Raw genomic sequence first — 8785 nt, 5'->3', positions numbered from 1 at the left:
AATATGTTATTGAAATTGAAATCTTCTCTATTCTATTCATCTCCCTTTAATCTACTAGCATATAAATAATAAAATAACAAAAAAAATATAAAAAATCTAAAAATATAAATATCAGAAAATTAATTAAAAAATCAAAAAAATATTTATAAAACAAATAAATAAAACTAAAAAAATATATTAAATATATAAAAAAAAATTTCTAGGATGTGCGGTCTAGCCAAAATGTCCGTTCCGGGAAGTGATTCTTTCAATGATGATTCAAGATGTTTCAAGTACCCGGTTCTAAAGCCATTGTTGGATTTAAATCCCTTCGTGTTAACCAAGTCTACATAGGCCTCAATAAGTTTTGCATCTTCTTCGGCACTCCACCCTCGATATTTTCTATTTTTTCCATTTCTATAGAAAAACATGAACTAAAACATAAATATACATATCAAAGTATTTCATCAAGCACAAATTTGGTTGAAGCATTTCATCAAACAGTTGGTGTGCAATGGACATTTGTTAAAAATAGTTCAAAATTTCAAAAACTTTTGATAACTTTTTTGAAAAGTATCCAAGATTTACCTACACCCATGTTCAAAAGTGGGAATAATAAGAAGGATAATCTATACTATATATAATACACCAAACAAGGGTAAATTAAGACACTCATTTTTAAGTAATGTACAATAACTAAAGCATGAGGTACATGTGTTAGTAAGGGTAAACATATCTTTTAAACACAATCTACTTAACTTACAAGTTTGGTCCCTCATCTTTAACAATATTATGTTTTTAATTTAACTTGTAAACTAACTTCTCACCCATGATTTTTAAACGACTATAGTTTTTTTATACGTTAATATTTTTATAAACAAATTGCACCATAAAAATGAGGATTTTATTCTCTTTAATTTGAATATGATGATGTTGTAATTTTTTTTTCATTTTAAATAAATTAATATGTTACGTAGGGGTGTTCAGTGTCGGTTTTGATGGTTTTTAAGTTCAATTTGTGAGGCCAACCGTTAATACATATTTGTTGTTGTCCAAAACCAAACTTAACCATTGAAAGTTGAAACCGAATCGTTACTAACGGCTTGGTTCCAGTTTAGTTTCATAGTTTAAACTTTAATAATAAATTTAGTTTATAATAATTAATAATTTAAATGTACCATCAATTTTAACTAAAACCAACATAATATGATACTTGAGATGATTATAAAAAATGATAATTTTAGCCACATAAATGGTATTTATTAATGGAAGATATAGGACGTGTAATAATAACAACAAATATTACAAAAGGAATCATATTGCAATTAGGTTAATTTGAAGTTGTATAGCCAAGTTATTTTTAATAAAAATATTATGTTCAATTAAATTTTAACTATATCTAATATATATTACAAAACATATCTAATAATTAATAATAAAAAAGATTAAATTGCATTCAACATTTACAGTCTGGTCTGGTTTCATATGGCCGGTTGCCAATATAAACCGCGAACCAACCAATCACTACGTTTTGAAAATTTTTAAACCGCCCAACAAACCGAAAGTAAAAAAAGAAAAAGAAAAAAGTAAGTTAAACCAATGACCGATGTAAACGATTTCAAGGTTTTAACCGAACTATAAACACTTATATTTGTACGTGATTAACAGATTCAAACACCCGTTGCATCGCGCGGGCACCCGTCTAGTATATGTTTAAACACGAAACAAAAATTAAATTATAACAATAAATAATAATAATAATAATATATGTTTATCGATAAGGGGACAACAACAATAACTGAGTAGTTGTTCGATGATTATAATAATAATAATATATAAGAATAATACATGCTTCATCTTCTTCGTTATTGTCTGTAACTAAAGCACACAAACAAAAAACGAAAATCTAACCTGTGGTGGAGGAGCACGGCGGTGGAGGTAGACGAGCAGGACGGTGGTTCACGGTGATAGAGAACGGCGATGAAGGTAGACGAGCAGTACGGTGGTTCACGGTGGTAGAGAACGACGGTGGAGGTAGACGAGCAGTACGGTGGTTCGCGGTGGTAGAGAACGGCGGTGGAGCATGGTGGTGGAGAGAGGCGGTGAAACAGAGTCGATGATAGTGGACTGGTGAAGATGATAATATGAAAGAGCGGCTTAGGTTAGGGTTTAAAACATTCCTTAATATTCCTTTCAAAACTGGTGGGATTTTAAAATCCTAAGAAAATGGGATTTGATGGGATTCTCTTTCCATTCCAATTCCAGTTAATAGTGAAACGAACACAGGAATGTGTGGGATTTATAATCCCATTCCATCCAATTCCACTGAATTCCGCGAAACGAACAGGCCATTAGAAGTCACGAATTACATAATTCTACTTGTTAATATTATAATGGTGAAGATATAATTAAATATTTCGAAAGGATGATCGACACGAAGAGAACAATTGTAAGAGATACTTTGTTTTAGGAAATTGAATTTTGATATAATCTTAAACCATTAACTATTGACCAATATTAATCTAAACTAACAATCTAATTAGTAAGAGTACTAACTTTTAATTTCGTTACCAATAGCAATCCCAGCCTAACAAATATTTAACTCCTCAAGTGTTTTATGACGTGATGTGTAATGTGGATTATCACAATAAATAAAATAAAATATATATACATAAGTTAAAAGATTTAATAATGCATTCATCTTCGTCAACATTTTAGAATGGACCCATTTACCGCTAAAACCGTCTGAAACTTGTCCGGAACTTTAGAATCGACCCTTCCAGTTATCATAACACCAACAACACCATTCTCGTAGCCTCGACAAAAATAAGTCGTAACAAGGGATTCAAATCTTTGACGAGATGGAGAAAGATGGGGTGGTTTTCAGGTGACCAAATGAATTTGTGGTCCCCATACCTTTTTCCGACGAACAAGGTTACAAATATGTGCAACCAAAGCATCCCCCGACCGTTTTTGTCACACATATTAGCCAACTAAGGTGTGTTTTACATTGAGTGTTGGGTTATCATGCTATCTTTTCCACAAAAATTGGTGTTTAGGCATTCGCCAAAGACGCCATTCATCTTTTTTAGATCATCTTTGAACTCGATTTATACCTCTCATTACTATTTTCCAATAAACATTAAGGAGAATATGGTGTTTTGATGGAAATGGTTGCTTGAAAACACCGTCATCGGGGACAATGGTCGGATGTGTAAGGGGCATAGAACTATAAACAAAGAAAATGAGTGTTGACTTTTAAAAAAATGTTGAAGATAAATTAATAATTATTTAATCTCTACTTATTTATTATATATGTTATTTTGTTATTGTGTGATTAACTATGTCACACGTTATAAACAATTAACAAAGTTAATAATTTGTTAGACTATGATTGTCCCGATTTCCACTAAATGATAACCTTTGTGGATAACCGGTCTAGCCCGTTAGATTGAGATGATACGATTACAATTTGATAGCCATTTACATAACCGTGTTCAGAGTCCCCATTTCCATTAACAGTTACATTTCTGGATAACCGATCACAGACTGTAAGATTGAGTAAACTGATTCGCCAATGCAAAACTATGTCTTATAAATGATGCAGGAAAACGTGATTCGTGCATTGAGAGAAAACACAAATGATAATAGAACAAAAAATTTTAAATAACCGAATTCAAACATAAATTCAAAAAAAATTGAAAAAAATTAAAAACATAGCATTATAATGAATACATTCGAATGAAAGGATATAAACGAAAAGTCAAAAAATATGCAGCTTGCAGTGCTTGTCTTCTTGAAGATAGGTGGGTTTGGGAGTATGAAGACTAATTTGAAGTGGTACCATGGTTTCTTTGATAAAAGCACGCCCTTGTTGGGTTGCTTTTCCTGAGCTTTTCTGACTGCGTTTGGATGATGGGTTTGAATATCTTGAATAGGTTCTCATGTAACATACGGCCCCTCGCACCACCAATATTGTCCGTTTTTGCCCATGAAGAGCTCACAGATTTGTTTTTGGTTGCCCAGGTGGAGACTTCCCAGGAGGTCACCCATCCTGGTACTACTTTCACCTGAGCACACTTAACTGTGGAGCTCTACTCTCGTCCACTACCGTTAGGCCCAAAACGTGTTGATGATTTAAGAGGCGGGGCATTACTTATGAACAAATGACCTCTCTTGTCCACGGCCGATGTGGGATTTGCCTAGGATGTTACAAACACCCACCCCCCTGTCAGCTCAGTCCATGCCATGTGCCTCCCTAAAGACAATCCCACCTCGGTCGTGGACAAGATAGATCATTGGTTCATAAGTAAATTCCCCGCTTCTTAAATCATCAAGGCTTTTAAGGCTTAACGGTAATGGACGAGAGGAGAGCTCCAAAGTTAAGCGTGCTCAGGTGAAAGTAGTACCAGGATGGGTGACCTCATGGGATGTCTCCACTCTTGTGCTCTTCGTAGGCAAAGCGGACAGTATTGGTGGTGCGAGTGGTCGGATGTAAACAAGGGGTATCAGAGCCACTCTTGTGCTGTTCGGGATGGTGGGGCAAACCTCACCAGAACTGTGAGTCCCCGGGGGTGTCGTGAGGTACAACTTAGGCAAATCCCACATCTTGGATAGGATGGTGGGGCAAACCTCATCGAGGACGATGAGTCCAAAGGGGGTGTTTGTAACATCCTAGGCAAATCCCACAGCAGCCGTGGACAAGAGAGATCCTTGGTTCATAAGTAAATGTCCTGCCTCTTAAATTACCAACACGTTTTGGGCTTAATGGTAGTGGACGAGAGGAGAGCTCCACAGTTAAGCATGCTCAACTGGAAGTAGTAGCAGGATGGGTGACATCCTGGGAAGTCTCCACCTGGGCAACAAAAAAAGCAAATCCGTGAGCTCTTCGTGGGCAAAGAGAAAAATATTGGTGACGTGAGGGGCCGAATGTTACATCTCAGCAGCTACAGGTTCTCGGTAACCACAAGTTCTCGGTCACTAGAGTTCTCAGTAACAACAGGTTCTCAATACAAGGTTTTCGGTGACGCACGGTTTGTTGTTGATAATAATTTGGCAAATGTTAATGCTACTAAACCAACTAAAATTGGTAAATATAATGTACCAAAGATTGTGAAAGAATGTACTTTTTGTACTTGCTCTTGTGGAAATAATACTAAAACTAGAAAGGTTAACAGGAAATCCACAAGTCCCTACAAATCATCAAGACCAGGAGTTGACCATAATGCCTTTCGTGTTAAGAGACAAACGTGTTATACTTGTGGAACTCATGGTCACATAGCAATAAAATTTCCATATCCTCCATATGTTCCTTGCTATGGAAGAGGAGAAAGGAGTATGCCTAGATACGGGTTTATAAATCAATTTAATAGAAAACCCGCCAAGGAAAAGTTATCATAGGGTGACTGGAACACCCGAAAACTTGCAAGTCAGGAGATTGAACGAAATAAGCCAATTGTGGAAAATAAACCTGACAAAAAGAAAGATTCAGCCCAAAAACCGAATCCTCATTTGAAATCGGCGAAGGGACCAAAATCTTAATCTATAAGTTAAACAACCTATATGTGTTAGTCATAAAGTCATTAAACCCCTTTACAGATGGTTGCCCAAATCTGTCAAGGACCAGTCATCTAAAATTCCTAGTGAAACTTCTTGTGAAATACTTGATAATATGGAAGATATAACATGGAAACAAGTGTCATGTGTAGATAAGTCAGGTTTACCCAGTGTCCCAATGGACTGGTTACCTAAAACTAACTAATCCTGCATATTGTGCAGGAACAACTATTTAGGATATCATCAGACTTTGGTATGCTGATAGTGGTTGTTCCTGGAACATGAAAAGAGGCATCTTTCAATTTCATGAGATTCAAACAATTAATGGAGGGTATGTGTCCTTTGCGGGAGGAGAAAGGGGAAAATCACTCAGAAGGGTACCGTAAGTAATGGGGTTTTATAGTTTGTTAATGTGAATTATGTTCTTCAGTTGATACATAGTTTGTTAAGATTTGTGACAAAGGCTTTTCAACACACTTTACTAATAAAGAATGTCTTATCTTAAAATGGGGCATTGTCATACCTGATGATTGGATTCTTGTTCGATCACAAAGAAAAGATAATGCGTACGTAATCGACATGAATCAATGTGTTACTGAAAAAATTACTTGTTTATTTTCAAAAGTGTTGGAACACAATGCCATGCTTTGGCATCATCTCTTTGGTCTTGCCAATGTTAAAAACCTTAACCGTCTTGCTAAAAATAACATTGTTCTCAGTTTAACAATCAAGGATTTCATAACTGTTGAGAAATGTGATGCTTGTGCACAAGGAAAACATCACCGTAAATCTCACAAACCAAAACTGATTAACACAATTGATTCTTTGCTTCAACTACTTTACATGGACTTATTTGGTCCTGTTAAAGTGCTTAGCATCTCTTGTAACTTTTAGTATTTGGTTATTACTGATGATTACTCACGCTAAACTTGGGTTTTCTTTTTGTTTAATTTGAATGAGAATGCAGAGCTAATTAAAAGGTTCATAATGTTGATGGAAAATCAGACAAATTTGAGAGTAAAGGGTATACGGTGTGAAAACGGTACTGAATTCAAGAATGCAGTGTTAAATCAATTATGTGTCGAAAGGGGGGGGGTGCAACGGAAATACAGTGTTACCAGAACACCACAACAAAATGGAGTGGTTGAAAGGAGAAATCTTACGCTAATTGAAGTTGCTCATACGATGTTGTGTGACTCAAAATTGTCCGCTTTCTTCTGGGCTGAAACAATCAATACTGCCTGCTATGTGCAAAATAGGGTACTCATGAACAAACATCATACTAAGACACCCTATGAGTTGCTTTATGGACATAAACCGACAGTTGCTCACTTTTGCGCATTTGGATGCCCGTGCACTCTTTTGCATTTGGAGGCTGTCCCAAAGTTTGATTCAAATGCTGATGATTACTATTTCATTGGATATGTTGGGTGCACTGCTTATCGAATTTACAACAAGGTCACAAAACTGATTGTGGAGTCCTATGATGTGCGTTGGCTATAGGAAAATGAGACTGACACACAAGTTGGTCCTAACTGGTTGTTTAATTATAATGAATTGTTTAAACCTTTTAATGTGTTTCTAGAAGTTGGTGCAGGTATTGTAGGTTCTTCGCATGGTGTTGATAATGAAGATGAGGTTATTGTTACAACTATTGCTATGAATAACCCAATGGTGCTAAGTACTGATCCATCGAAGATGAATGATGAAGCACATGCATCTTCAATATCTGTAAATGAGTCGATTCCAATGGCAAAATCTTCTTCTAGTGTTTCTGAAAAATCTATGCAACATGTAGTTGATACTGAATCATCAAATGTCAATGACCCTGTTCGTCAGACGTTTGGAAGTTCCATTTTCCCAGAACCAATTCCTAATAAGTATGTTGCAAGTACCTCGTACTCGCACAGCTCTCTATCTCGACAATATACTTCCACATTTGGATACCAAGATACTTTCACGAATATTCCAGTTAGTAATTTTGTGCCAAGTCATCAAGTTCCTACCAACATTCAACGTGATCAGCCAATTGAGAACGTCATCGGTCCAATTGAGGCAGGAGTTTCTACTAGAATTCAGGTTGGATAAATAAATGAATGTCTCTACTCATGTTTTATATCTCGGATTGAGCCGAAGAACATTGACATGGAGTTACAAGAAACAAGCTCGATGAGGCTATGCATTAAAAATTGAAACAGTTTGACAAGTTGAAGGTTTGGAAATTGGTTGAGTTACCAGAAGGCAAGAACTATTTTGATACTAGATGGTTTTTTTTCAAAATAGCAAGATGATAGTGGGGTGATTGTGAGAAACATGCAAGTTTGGTGGTTCGTAGTTTTGGTGAGATTGAGGGTCTTGATTACACTGAGGTCTATTCTCCCGTGGCTCTCCTTGAAGTCATTCGCATTTTCTTAACGTATGCCTCATACATGGGATTTACTATTTATCATATGGAAATCAAAACAGCTTTCCTTTATGGAGAGGTCAAAGAAGAGATATGCGTGGATTAGTCACCTGGGTTCACTGATCCGAAATATCCTAAATACAATTGGGTAAGGCTATTTACAATCAAGCTCCTCGAGCTTGGTACGCCACCTTGACACATCATCTTCTAGAACATGTGTTTACGCGAGGTATAATTATTTAGACACTGTTCATAAAAAGAATCGACAAATATATCATTTTGGTTCAAATTTATGTGGACGACATCATTTTTGGGTCTATGAGTCATCAGTTAGGTGTGGAATTTGAGAATGTGATGAAACAAAGGTTTGAGATGAGTTCTCTTGGGAACATGACCATTATTCTGGGTTTACAAGTTCTTCAGAGTTCAGATGGTATTTTTTTACATCAAGGTAGATATGTAGAAGACATGTTGGTCAAGTTTGAGATGCAAGGCTCCACGTTTGCTTCGACTCAATGGCTGAGAGACCAACGCTCAGTTCAGATCCATAAGGGAAACTCACATATCGGACTCTATATCGATCAATGATCAGGTCCTTGATCTATTTGACTGCCTGTCGTTCTGATTTCATGTTTGCAGTTTGTCAATATGCTCGTTATTAGGCTAATCCTAAAATCTCTCATTTGATTGATGTTAAAAGAATTTTAAGATATTTGAAAAGGATGCCAAGGTTAGGTCTTTTGTATCCTAAGAATTCAAAGTTTGATTTATATGCTTATGCTAACAGCAATTACGGAGGTTGTGATATTGACAGGAAATCCACATTTTCTAGATGTCAGTTACTTG

Source organism: Bidens hawaiensis, unplaced genomic scaffold (assembly GCF_021521415.1).
Source record: "Bidens hawaiensis isolate Kalapana, Puna unplaced genomic scaffold, B.hawaiensis_p1.1 tig00019918_1, whole genome shotgun sequence".
Classification (NCBI taxonomy): domain Eukaryota; kingdom Viridiplantae; phylum Streptophyta; class Magnoliopsida; order Asterales; family Asteraceae; genus Bidens; species Bidens hawaiensis.
This window is presented reverse-complemented; position numbering follows the sequence as displayed.